Source organism: Leptodactylus fuscus, chromosome 2, assembly GCF_031893055.1.
Source record: "Leptodactylus fuscus isolate aLepFus1 chromosome 2, aLepFus1.hap2, whole genome shotgun sequence".
NCBI lineage: Eukaryota > Metazoa > Chordata > Amphibia > Anura > Leptodactylidae > Leptodactylus > Leptodactylus fuscus.
The window spans coordinates 71,497,455-71,509,654 of NC_134266.1; the positions used below are offsets into that span (position 1 = coordinate 71,497,455).

Here is a 12,200-nt window from a genome sequence, read left to right on the forward strand (position 1 = left end):
GGCTTCCAGGATCAAAACTCTCACAGGGCATGTGTCCAACATGCTGGCCAGGAAAAAAGAGACATTTGTCCCTCAATGAGAACCATTTAACTCTCTAAATCTCCTCCCTGAGTAATGTCATTTGGGGGGAGGGGGAGTCCAACTCTCCATCCTTTAAACCAAATAACCATAAACAGTCATAATTCCTCACCAGATGAAAGATGTGTCATGATGGGGTTCGTGGCGAGATTTCCATTATGTAGACACGAAGAATGACACCCCGATTCCCTGGGTGTCATTCCCTTGGGTAATGAGTTCAGTGTCTGGACCTTTTCCCTGCTTCCAACAATACCTTGTGTGGGCTTGGAGCTTGTTTTGCACACCTGAGGAATTTATTGGTGTGACTGTAGCCTGTCCTCCTAGGGAAATATTATCATAAAACCATATTCCATGTGTATTTTTTGTCTACAGACAAAAAGTCTGGTGTTTGATTACAATACACATAATCCCAGGGATCTCCTGCTTTGATAACAAGATTAGCACAGGTATGCTAATGGAACTAGGGACAGGACAACAAAGTAACTTGATTACAGACCAGAAGTACCACATAGGGAGCATGGTGAAAGAATACAAGAAGTGTTCCGACTTTTCTTGATTTTTTAAAAGAGATTTTGAGGAGCCCATAAACATAAATAATCATTGCTTACCTCTCCCCTGGCATCTGTCTCTGGCAACAGTAGCTCTGGTTTTCAGAATACAGGTCCAGCAGCCATTTGTAAGAGATGACTGTAGCCAATTCCAGTTCTCAATGGTTATCGCTTCACAAACGGTATGTCAGCAGTCATATACCATTTGTGAAGAGGTCACCGATAAGGCCTGTGATCGGCTGTAGTGGTCCCCTACCCCAAACGGGACGTCACAGGAGATTTAAGCCTGGGAACCTGTATACAGTAGACCGGACCTACTGCCACTTGAAGCAGAGGTCTGTGTAGAGGGGGGTAATGATATTTTTATGTTTATGAGCCTCTTAAAGGCACAAATAAATAATAAAAATACAACAGATCAAGTAAAACGAAGAACTGATGAATTGGCTCTTTGTTATCTGTTTTCAGTAATTTTTCAGAATAAATAAAAATTTTCTTTTTATTTCATATTCTATTCAAATGAATTAAAAATAATGACATAGATAGAAAAATTATGCAAAGAAAAATCAATTGTTTCATTGATGTAAAAAAACAGAGTAAGGGTCTAATCCACCATGACTGCTATGTGGGTTTATTCACTGCAGTTCTACTTTAATTTTTACTTATTACTAGCGAGGAAGTGCGTTAGAGATAGACAGAGAGTCCTTCCGATGCTCTATGCCGTGCACACACATTGGCTGTCCTTGACTTGCTCACTCTGCTTATTTTGATTGATGGACACAACAAATTTGTGAATAGCTGTGCTCCAGAAAATTTTTTGGAGTGTTGTGTCTGTGTTTTTAATTATTGAATTGATGGAAGGCTTCATAAGGTTCAGGCTGTTGAAGGCTAATGACATTAAATAGTGTAGGCTGCGCCAAAGCCCAAGCAGTGAAAGCTAGCCAAATCTCTGCAATAACAAGAATAAGTACTGGCTTCCCAGCAAACACTGACAGAACACCCACATCCAGAGATAAATCAAGAGAACTGAATTAACAAAATATCACTTCAGCTCTTATATGTTTCCATAGTAACAGACAACACACAAAGCTTGTGTAGTCTGGTCCAGTTCTGATTTTTTTTTTAGCATGAGCATGACCTTATACAGGGATTGCTTATTCTCTGTTACCATAGAAATACTTAGATCTGTAAAGGAGCTATAGACTAAAAAAGTAAATTTTTAATTAAGGCTAGTTGTAGAGTTACATTGCTTTTCAACAAAAAAAAATGGTTGAGAAGTTCAAATGTGGACTTAAAGGGGGTTTCCAGGCAGTTTTTTTTTTGGTTTTTTTTAGAAAGGTCTATTAGTGCTACTGATGGGTTAATAAGTACACCCATATACGTTTAGCAGTATTTGGAGTGATTTCTGGGTGTCTCTAGCAGCTGCTAGCAGCCTCTGCCTTTGTTTACTAGTGTTAGCTTCCTGCTATTCAGCTTCCTGACTCAGCTCCCCCTCCTCCTCTCTCACTTCGTTACAAAACCCTCCCTGTCTAACTAAGCCTAGCCCCAGTCTTTCTTTAGCCTAGAGATCCCGCCCATTACTAACCCCTCCTCCCATCTCCTTAGCTAACATATTCCGCCCACTGCTAGAAGACAAGAAGAGGGGGATTAGCCGTTCTCTGGACACAGGAAGGCTTGATAAGTATTGATGGGGATAGGGGAAGAGTAATGGTGAAGTTCTGTTGTGGAATGGAATTAGCAGAATGTGTCCCTGGGGCAGTCACATGACCACTCCAGGGATATGGTTAATTACAGATTATTTTTTTTTTAATTGTAAAAAAGATGTTAGGTGGGAAGAGGGGGTTTAGTTTAGGGGTTAATTATCCTGGACAACCCCTTTAAATGTATGACACCAAATATGGGCTAAGAATATGCAGATGACATGCCTCTTTTTAGACCACGGACTATAATAAGGGGATGCCCAGGGGAAGTGCATAGACATAAACAGCCACATTCACCTCTCCTGGGCTCCATTGCAGCTTCTACTGCAGGTCCCAATCCTCTTTAGGCCTCTTCTCTTTTCTATGTGCCTAAGCATCATGAAGTCGGAGCGCCCCATGTGGTGGCAAACACAGGCCACTGACATTATTCAGGAGGTCAGAAAAGGTCTAAAGAGGATAGGAACCTGCACCAGACAACACAACAAAACCCAGTGGAGGTGAGTACTGTTTGTTAAGTCTAAGCACCTCCCATGGGGCCTCCACTAATTGTTCTCTGGAATCGAAGTGTAAGATACTGGTTAGGGGAAGGCAAGCCTCAAAAAAGTTAGGTGTGGCAGAACCAGAAATTTTGGAAAATGTAAAAGGAAAAAAGTTTTACTAGTCTTAGGCAGGGCTTCTTTACAATAAGAGTGGTGAGACTATGGAACTCACTGCTACAGGATGCAGTGAGGACTGATAATTCAAGAAAATAGTTCAAGAAAATAAGGTCAAGAAAATAAGAACATCACAGGTTATGTGAACTAGGAATTTTTGGAATATGATATTGAATTGTACACATATTACTCTCACTAATAAATACCACAGCACAGCACACATAATGTAGCAACACAAAATACCACATTTCATCCCAAAATACTTCGCCAGTACAAAATAGCTGCATCTGGCAGAAAATTCCCACCTGCAAAAGAGCCAAACACTACATGGCAGCAAAACAACTCACCATCAGAGTGCCAAATACCTCTGTACATATGACAATACCTCTACTGAAGGGCCAAACACCACAGTGCAGCACACCATCTCACCCAAGCAGACCAAACATATACCATGCTGGTTTAATAAACACCTAAACAGAAGAGCTAAACACCAGAGTACAGAATCCCATACCACTCCCTCCTCCACCCCCCTATCCTTCGTCCACAAGCAAGAGCATCCTAAAACTGGGAGAAGATAAGAGAAATGCTTTCTACGTCCAGTACCGTCAATGATGCCTAACATTCATCCTGCAGACTCTGTCTGAGCTGCTCCCAGGTGAAGGACCTATCAGGGAGACTGCACTGATAATGCCAAGTATTCATACAGAAGCCAGGGAGACACAACTTTCATTTACTTTAAGGCATGAATTATACTGTGGAATATGTTCATGTATGACATAGGAATTTAGTGGTCAGGGCAATCTACTAACAATCTGATGTATATGGAGACCTCCCAGTTCTCCCCTTGATGGCAGTGGTTTGTCTTTCTTCCTCCTATTGCACTGGGCATTTCTCTGTTTATTCCTAGTCGTACCACAGTCACTCCAACAAGAGGGTATATCACACATATTATGGGCAGAGTAGCCCTTTAAAATGCTGCTGTTAACACAGTTTGCATTTTAAAGGGCTATTCAGTTTGTTTGCACAGTGGACTGGAGTCCCAAGCAATAGTTCTGAGTGTGAGGCACAGTCTATACTGCATAGTACTCACTGGTACTGGTTTTCTGACCCGTATCTTTTTTCTTTTTTTTATAAATCTGTTCCTCACAGACATTCTGTTCTACTAGCTCCCACTTGCCAAGCACACATTAATGGCTTATCCGGTCCATTTGGTACATTCTATGGTAATGAAAGCAATTATTGGGTCAGTGTCAAGTAATTTATGGATTTACAGTGAGATCTAGTGTATACACGGTACTAGATCCAGTTCTTAATGAATCATTTGTCGCTTGTCTAATGACAGATCTGCTAAGACTGTACTGACGTTTAGCAATTCTGCCTGTCATTGTCACCTGAGGATGATGAACACAATGAAACAATAATAGGCTACTGTCATTTATCCCCTGCCTATGCTGTGAAAGATCAATACAGGATAGAGGGAAGTCACATCTAAAGGTTTGCTCTTTACTCCATGACCTGGGTAAGACCTCACTGGTGGAAAAGAGTAACATGCTCTAGAGTCACCGTTTGGAAGCTATCTCCTTATATATCTATGCATGCTTTAAAAAACAAAAAAACCCTAATAATATAATCTGGGAGTAATAGAAAAGCCAGAATAACTCCTCCAAAAGGAAGAGGGACCCACCCAGAGACAGCTTTTAAGGTTTTTGCCTCTCATCAGTCTAGAGCAGGGTACGGACTGGCCATGTAAGAAGACCAAAATGGTAATGTGTCTCAACAAGCTACTTTCTTAATAGTAACTAAAATTGTGATTATACTTTTAAGACCTCATGTACACAGGTAACAGCTTCATATATCCTCTGGGTTACGCAGCGCTGAATAATCCTGGGACTTTCCAACTGTCCTGGATGGCATGTCCTAGCTTTAACTATCTGTGAAGGATGTAGATAGGGTTGAGATACACTGGGTAGGCCCTGAGCCATTAGCTCTCTGCGCCATAATTCAGGTGATCTCGTATTCCGCAAGCTTAGAAGTAGGTAGGAGCTATGTAGTGACATCACTACATTATGTCTACTCTTCCCAAGTCCCCAGAAGAAAAGACCAGAGTAAACTCCAAGGAAATGCGGCTAGGTAAGTATTCCTTTTTTTTTGTTTGCATGCATTTTACAATGTGAGCCGCAACAGGGAGATAATATACTGCATGAGGTTCACAAGGAGGGGTCATCATGCTGTGGAGAGCAAAAGGTGGACATTATACCATGTGGGAAACTCAAGGGGGGCATTATATTTTGTGGGGATCTAAGTGGAATGTTATACTGTGTGGGGGCCATAAGGAGGGCATTATTATGTATGTAGACCAAAATGGAGCATGATGCTGTATAGGGTCACATGGGTGGAGTTAAAGATATGGCTTATGAGATATAAGCCATATATATGGTGTGGCTGTCCATCTTTCAGTCCACTGGAGGTATGGAAACACATATGCCTATTGCAGAGAAAGTTACGTTTTCAATCGGCCCATAGAGCAGCCTATAATAGAAGTTAATAGGAGACATGCCTGGGAGGCTTCAATAAGCTACTGGCCGTCATAGTAACAAATTGTCATCCCCGATCTTACTCCCAGGCCAGGCAATCCATTGGAAAATGGTAGCACCCATGCACTGCTGGGAAAATAGCACCTTGCTCAGCTTTGACCAAAGGGCTGGGGGTCTGAATGCCCGCGATCAGTGTGGGCACATAATTATAGGCATTGCTGCTGGTTCTATGCTATAAAATACATCGGAGACCAAGTGGCTAGGATGACAGCCATATTTAAATACCTGACATCTATTACAGCGGATGTTGGGAAAGGGCTAAATTTAAAAACAAGTCGGAAACTTACTAACATCCTGTTTGCTTATTTATCAATAGCTACTGTAAACTACTACTAAAAATTTTTAAGAAATAGTTTCAACTCCGTTACAAAGATTTTTATGTAGATGATACATAGCTTTACGTTGCTGGGAATGGGACAAGAACCTGTGATGTGGGCGTGATAATGACAATTTTCAAAAAAAATAATATAGAATTTTTTTTTTTTAATCTTTATCCATTTATTTTATTTTATTGTACATCTTTCAGGGATTTCATCATCATTACTTTTACTTTACATTCATTTTTTTATCTGATTTTCCCTGTTTTTGGGGATAATATGTTAACCCCAGTTACAGGAGGATGCAGCCTCCTAGTGCATGTGTAAAGCAGACCTTTGTCCTCTAGTTGCCTGCTCCTCTAGGTCCTTAGTAGATCATATGATCAATGGGCCAGGAGAAAGCCACATAATGGCTGTTTCTATAGCTGTACTGATCATTGAGCACTGCGTATACAGTGAATGGAGAGGCAGGGATGGTAATAAGCCAGACTTGTCTACTCTTTGTGATGTCCAACTGTTACCATGCAGCAGCAAACTCTACAAAAACATACAGATACATCCTTGCAGAGTTATTTGCAAACTGTTCAGACATATGTAGTCAACAGACATTCGGGAAGAGGTCAGAGTTAATAATGATAGATGCAGACATTATATGCACCATCTTCATCCGCCATTTGAGCACTTTTTCAGTCCACTGTTCTGATCCTATCATATGTAAGAACAATGGACGAAATAGCATCAGTGTGAACGTACACTTTCCCACCAGTGAATGCACATCTTTACAGTAACAGCAATTTGAAGCTCTGACTTTACTTCTAGTTCCAGATTCAGGAGTTGGTTGAGCAGTATCCAAAACTCCTACAGCAGATGAAGAAGAAAAACAAAAGATCAATGAGAGATAATTATTTGGCAGGGATGGTACAACCTGTATCCTCCTGGTACTTCTCCTCTTACGGCTAAGCCTTATAAAGCTACAGATTTATGTAAAAGATCTTTTTAGGTTTGTCATCTTAAAGTAGATATTCCACAGCAAAGTTATTTTACTAGAAATGCCCCTAAAGATGACTTAATGACTGGAGTCTCATGCCCAGAATCCCTGCTGTTCAGGAGGTGCCGTCGTCTGCCAGCTGTCTAATTGCTGGTTCTTTTGCCACTAATGGACAGAAAAATTGCAAATTTTACTCTTCTGACACATTGCATATTGTAATAAGTCCAGAGTGATGGCTGATCCAAGTTCTTGAGATGTTACAAGCCAAACTGGATGGTTTTGTGATAATTAATGCAAGAAAATAGACATGTTATTACAAAGATGTACGTAACACACTATAGGGGTAGCATATTTCTGATAAGTCTCCCTTGCAGGTTTCTTTCCTCTATTGTTAAATCTATCCAAAATCTAGTTTTGAACCTTTTCCTCCCATTTTGGTTATCTTTTTGTTTTCTACTCCCCTACTATGCCTTATTGTAACATCTCCCCAGCTCCTGTAGTTCTCTATAACTGTATGGTGAATGAGCAGCATGACTCTCCCATGCTGTCTTGGTATAGGTGATCTGTAGGGGTCTCGACTTTCAGACCCTTGCAGATCTAATATCCTGAGGATAGGCCATCTATCTTAGAAACTGGAAACACCTCTTTAAGGCCGGGGCCCCACAGGACAGAAACACCACAATTTGTCCATGGCGGAAAGGCTGCAGGAAAAATCGCGTCATTCTACAGTAAGGCAAAATGGATGGTATTCTGAATCCCATGTGCACTTTGCGAGAAAAATCGTGGTGTGGACACGCCGTGATTTCCAGAACCAGCGCGGTTTTGGAAATCGCAGCATGTCAATTATGAAACGCCGATGGTTTCCCCATAGGTATAATTGCAACAGAAAGTCCGCGAAGGAAAACTCAGCAAACTTTCTGTTTAAAGCGCCATGGGAAGAACTGTGAGTCGTTGTCACCGTGGTTTTTCCCGCAGCGCTTAATTGCTGCGGGATGTCCTGTGAGTCCTTAGTCTAAGGCTAAAGCCCCACGTTGCGGAAATGCAGATTTTTTGGTTGCTGATTTTGCTGCAGTTTTGAGCCAAAGCCAGGAGTGGATTGAGCAAAATTAGTTATATATACCCTAATCCCTGTTGCACCAATAGTTATTCAGGGAAGGGGGGGGGGGGTGCAGAAATCTTGTCTCTCTGTTCATGCTGCTGATGTGCATTGCCTATCTGCTCCTGCTGCCTGTATACTGTGTAAAATGGGAAGGTCATGTGATCGAGAGTTTGATCAGTGGCAGAGGAGGCAGAGACGCAAGTACTCTGCCCCCCCTGCAGTGGTGTGAAACTGTAGAAATCAACACCATGGGCCAAAAAAATATTTTTCCACACATATTACCTTTCAAGGTAATATTCACCTTCCTCCCAAGATAGTTGCAGTGCACTTCTTATTTTTGCTGTAATAGTGTATGCATCTTTGAAAAAATAAAATAGTTCTTGGAAATGTTTTTTACAACGATTTCCTATTGAACTAATGCACGTGTTTTTCCCCCATAGAAGTAAGGCTTCCTGTGATTTCCAACATGTACAGGCTTTCCAGACTTTAGCATTCAGTAAAGCTGCGTGAATTTATAAATCATTTATAAACCACTACATATACTGTACGGAATATCTAGAGGCCTTTTTATCAACACAGTAACAAGTATACAAAACCACAAGCACACCTAGTGAAATCCCAGCCTTAAAGACATTAACAAACCAATAAAGGTATTTTACAGGAAACTCCCAGATTTACAATACTCTACAGTAGGGCTTGGTGAATTTGACCTAAAAATAAAATCTTTTTTTTTTAAGCTTAGGGGCAATTCATGAGTTTAATCTCTATTTTCAAGTTTTTGGTTACAGAAATTTAAGTTTAATGAGCTGGCACAGGAAGAAGTTGTCAGATATAGTTGATGCAACTTCCTCATCCAACCACCCAGTTACTGACAGCCTTGAGAACCCTGTCAATCATAGTTTGCAGAAATCCTGCACTGAATATATTAGACTCTGGGGCAGGTCTACCATTGTCTTGCATCTGACAGCTTTACAAATTGACTTTTGTTACTGTACTGTCCTTACGCCAAAAGAGTGTATTTAAAAAAAAAAAAAAAAAAAAAAAAAAAGCTCCCTATTGTACAACTATTCAATTTCAAAATTAAATCAGAGATGTATGGAGAGGACAGGTCGTGAATGGCTTTGTATGTCATAGTTAACATTGCATCACAGAGGACGCAGTGGAGAAGCGTCCCAGAAGAAGATTTGGTGGCGCTGGAGAGTTTTCAAGCAGAACAGGCCCCCCCCCCCCCTTCAATGTTACGAGAAAGCTCATTTGCATACCGAAGAAAACCAGGAATATCTATCAAACGGCGGTGCGGTGAAGACTTCTAAAGATAGAGGAAGAGCCTTTCTTAAGGCTATTCCTACATCTTCGTATTAAAATACGGGTTTCCAATGATATAGTCCCTTTGCTGGGAGACCATGGAGAAGGGTGTTCATATCTGCTAGTAGGCCAGGGCTACCGGGCATGAAGATTTGTGTCATCATGGACTGTCAATTAATGATACATTTATTATTAGAGTGTGATTTTGTGTGCTCCATTTTCCTTTAAGACAAACAGCTCTATATAACTCCTTCATGTTCACCATTTATAGACGACTTTAAATTTCCATATTTAGCACATTAATCATGATTAGAGATGAGCGAACACTAAAATGTTCGAGGTTCGAAATTCGATTCGAACAGCCGCTCACTGTTCGAGTGTTCGAACGGGTTTCGAACCCCATTATAGTCTATGGGGAACATATACTCGTTAAGGGGGAAACCCAAATCCGTCTCTGGAGGGTCACCAAGTCCACTATGACACCCCAGGAAATGATACCAACACCCTGGAATGACACTGGGACAGCAGGGGAAGCATGTCTGGGGGCATATCAGTCACCTTATTTCATGGAAATCCCTGTCAGCTTGCGATTTTCGCAAGCTAACTTTTCCCCATAGGAATGCATTGGACAGCGCTGATTGGCCAGAGTACGGAATTCGACCAATCAGCGCTGGCTCTGCTGGAGGAGGCGGAGTCTAAGATCGCTCTACACCAGTCTCCATTCAGGTCCGACCTTAGACTTCGCCTCCTCCGGCAGAGCCAGCGCTGATTGGCCGAAGGCTGGCCAATGCATTCCTATGGGAATGCAGAGACTTAGCAGTGCTGAGCCAGTTCTGCTCAACTACACCGTGTGCCGGTCAGCCCATCAGATGTAGCAGAGCCGAGGGTGCACTAGAACCCTTCGACCAATCAGCGCTGGCTCTGCCGGAGGAGGCGGAGTCTAAGGTCGGACCTGAATGAAGACTGGTGTGGAGCGATCTTAGACTCCGCCTCCTCCAGCAGAGCCAGCGCTGATTGGTTGAATTCCGTACTCTGGCCAATCAGCGCTGGCCAATGCATTCTATTAGCCCGATGAAGTAGAGCTGAATGTGTGTGCTTAGCTCAACTACGCCGGTGGAGTAGTTGAGCTAAGCACACACATTCAGCTCTACTTCATCGGGCTAATAGAATGCATTGGCCAATCAGCGCTGGCCAATGCATTCTATTAGCGTGAGCTGAGTTTGCACAGGGGTTCCAGTGCACCCTCGGCTCTGCTACATCTGATGTAGCAGAGCCGAGTGTGCATAAGGGTTCTAGTGCACCCTTGGCTCTGCTACATCTGATGTAGCAGAGCCGAGTGTGCACACTCGGCTCTGCTATATCAGATGGGCTGACCGGCACACGGTGTAGTTGAGCAGAACTGGCTCAGCACTGCTAAGTCTCTGCATTCCCATAGGAATGCATTGGCCAGCCTTCGGCCAATCAGCGCTGGCTCTGCTGGAGGAGGCGGAGTCTAAGGTCGGACCTGAATGGAAACTGGTGTGGAGCGATCTTAGACTCCACCTCCTCCAGCGCTGATTGGTCGAATTCCGTACTCTGGCCAATCAGCGCTGGCCAATGCATTCCTATGGGAATGCAGAGACTTAGCAGTGTTGAGCCAGTTCTGCTCAACTACACCGTGTGCCGGTCAACCCATCAGATGTAGCAGAGCCGAGTGTGCATAAGGGTTCTAGTGCACCCTCGGCTCTGCTACATCTGATGTAGCAGAGCCGAGTATGCATAAGGGTTCTAGTGCACCCTCGGCTCTGCTACATCTGATGTAGCAGAGCCGAGTGTGCATAAGGGTTCCAGTGCACCCTCGGCTCTGCTACATCTGATGTAGCAGAGCCGAGTGTGCATAAGGGTTCTAGTGCACCCTCGGCTCTGCTACATCTGATGCTATATCAGAACTGGCTCAGCACTGCTAAGTCTCTGCATACCCATAGGTATGGCTCTGCTGGAGGAGGCGGAGTCTAAGGTCTGACCTGAATGGAGACTGGTGTGGAGCGATCTTAGACTCCGCCTCCTCCAGCAGAGCCAGCGCTGATTGGTCGAATTCCGTACTCTGGCCAATCAGCGCTGTCCAATGCATTCCTATGGGAAAAAGTTTATCTCACAAAAATCACAATTACACACCCGATAGAGCCCCAAAAAGTTATTTTTAATAACATTCCTACCTAAATAAAGGTTATCCCTAGCTATCCCTGCCTGTACAGCTATCCCTGTCTCTTAGTCACAAAGTTCACATTCTCATATGACCCGGATTTGAAATCCACTATTCGTCTAAAATGGAGGTCACCTGATTTCGGAAGCCAATGACTTTTTCCGATTTTTTTCGATGCCTCCGGTGTTGTAGTTCCTGTCCCACCTCCCCTGCGCTGTTATTGGTGCAAAAAAAGAGCCAGGGAAGGTGGGAGGGGAATCAAATTTTTTGGGAGTTTGCCACGTGATGTTCGATTCGAATCGAGCACATCGAACAGCCTGATATCCGATCGAACATGTGTTCGATAGAACACTGTTCACTCATCTCTAATCATGATCAGTTGCAGGAGTGGGGGCCGACTGCAAGTGACATCCAGACTCCCCATAGAAAAGATAGGGTCAGTTTACCTTCTATCACATGGCCAAGATGCTTCCTGCCGCAGATCCTACAGTCATGCGATTCCTCTTGGTCTTAGCAGACCAAGATAAATTTAGCAATGTGTTTCAGAAGGCTATATTCCATCTATAAGCGGGAATAATCTATTAGCCCCAGTAACAGGAAAATTCTCCAATAATTTTTTTTTTTTTTTTTTAAAATGGAAAACAGACAATATCATCTTTTTTTTTAAATTGTAAACAGAGTAACAAATTGTAAAGTAGTTCGGAATATATTGGAGCTATATAAATGAATTATTATTATT

General features: G+C 42.7%; 1 protein-coding gene across 1 annotated transcript in view; it reads right to left on the reverse strand.

The window, feature by feature from the left end:
• The window catches only part of LOC142194690 (uncharacterized), a 352,778-nt gene that overhangs the window by 16,946 nt on the left and 323,632 nt on the right, over positions 1–12,200 (reverse strand). The gene's annotated exons all lie outside the window — the stretch shown is intronic.